The following is a 2,023-nucleotide window of genomic DNA, read 5'->3' on the forward strand; positions in this document are numbered from 1 at the left end:
ATAGGCAGCAGGTTTCAAACAAACAAAAGGAAGCTTTTCTTCACTCAGCGCACAGTCGACCTGTGGAACTCCTTGCTGGAGGACGCGGTGAAGGCTAGAACTTTAACCGGGTTCCAAAAAGAGCTAGATACATCCATGGAGGTTGGGTCCATCACTGGCTATTAGCCAGGATCGGCAGGAATGGTGTCCCTAGACTCTGTTTCTCTGGAGGTGGGTGACAGGGGAGGGATCACATGAGGATTACCTGTTGTGATCCCTCCCTCTGGGGCATCTCGTATTGGCCACTGTCGGCAGACAGGATACTGGGCTGGATGGAGCTTTGGTCTGCATCTCTTTGGTCGTTCTTCTGTTCTTAGCGTGGATGACAATGGGGAACGGATAAGTCAAGAACACCCCGGCTATCTTCCCACCCGTTGTGTAGACCGATGCTCACCAGACGGCACTGAGCAAACTAACGGAAAAAATCTCAGCGCCACTGACAATAATCTTTGCAAACTCCCGGATGACCGGAGAGGTCTCAGACGGACTCTCAACCGGAGGAACGGGGGGATATCCAGAGACCAGTGTGCCTTAAACTGTGTGTGCCGCGAGGCAGTTGGAGGTGTGCCACAGAGAACAGCAGAGTTCAAAATGGCCGCCCTTAAAGGGGCAGGCAACTTTTTTTTTTTTTTTTGCTCAACAAAAAAAAAAAAAAATATTGTTTGATGTTGCTCGGTTTTAAAAAGTTTAAGAACCACTGCTACAGACCAGTCAGCCCAACAGCCGTGCCTGAGAAGCTAGCCGAGAAGCGGAGGAAATGTTCCAGTTGCGAATACATGGGAGCATGGCGAGGGGGTCCCTAGCAGTCGCCACAGATTGACGGTTTGATTATGCGGCACTCTGATATCCCGAGGCAAAACGGGACAAGGCACCTGTGGTTTAAGAGCATGCACTCCCCTGACTGTATTATTCTAATTGTGGGGACGTATCGTTAAAACGGCCGTACTGGGTCAGACCAAAGATCCGTCCAGCCCAGTATCCTGTCTGCCGACAGTGGTCAGTACCAGATACCCCAGAGGGAGGGATCACAACAGTTAATCCTCACGTCATCCCTCCCCTGTCACCCATGTCTAGACAAACAGAGGCGAGGGACACCCTTCCTGGCTAATAGCCTGGCTAATAGCCACCTAACCTCCATGAATCTCTCGCGCTCTTTTTTGGACCCTGTTCAAGTCCTATCCGTCGCTGCATCCTGCGGCGAGGAGTTCCACAGGTTGACAGCGCACCGAGTGAAGAAAAACGTCCCTTGGTTTGTCTGAAACCTGCTGCCGGTTCATTTCATTCCTCCACCGCCTCCTCTGGCGAGGAGTTCCACCGGTTAACGGTGCGCCGCGTGACGAAAACCGTCCTTTGGTCTGTTTGAAACCAGCTGCCTCTTCGTTTCACGGGGTGGCCCCCTCGTTCTTCGATGGGGGGAACAAGTTGGTCACGTGCCCTCCTTCGCTTCCCCCCCCCTCGTCCTGATTTGTAGACCCCGCTCCTACTCCCTCCGCCTCCTCTTTTCGAAGAGTCTTTTTCGTCGCTCTTCCCGTTTCGACCCCCGAATCGTTTTGGGGTGGCGCTTTTCGCTTTTTGGAGACAAGGCGAGCCCGTCCGGGCGCGGGATTCCAGCTCCGGCGTCCCACGCCACTACGGGCGCGGATTCGGCCACGGGAAACCCGCTGCGTTGGCGGTCACGCCGTACCAGGGAGCATTGGGGGGGGTTCCTATTTGAGGGGGACCAGCCCCTTTGCACCGGCTCTTCTCCCCGGATTTCTGGCTCGTTTCCCCCCCCCCTCCTCTCCTGCCCCCCCAACCCCCCAGGACACCCCGATCCTGCCCCCCCAGCCCCGCCCCTGCAGCGCATCCCCGCCGGAGCGCGCAGCGGGAGCCAGGGCGCACGAAGCGCTCGGCCCGATCTCCAGGAGCGCGCAGCGGGAGCCAGGGCGCACGAAGCGCTCGGCCCGATCTCCCCGGCCGGCGCCAGGCGCAGCGGCCCGGCGGG

Source organism: Pelodiscus sinensis, chromosome Z (genome assembly GCF_052426305.1).
Source record: "Pelodiscus sinensis isolate ZL-2025 chromosome Z, ASM5242630v1, whole genome shotgun sequence".
Classification (NCBI taxonomy): domain Eukaryota; kingdom Metazoa; phylum Chordata; order Testudines; family Trionychidae; genus Pelodiscus; species Pelodiscus sinensis.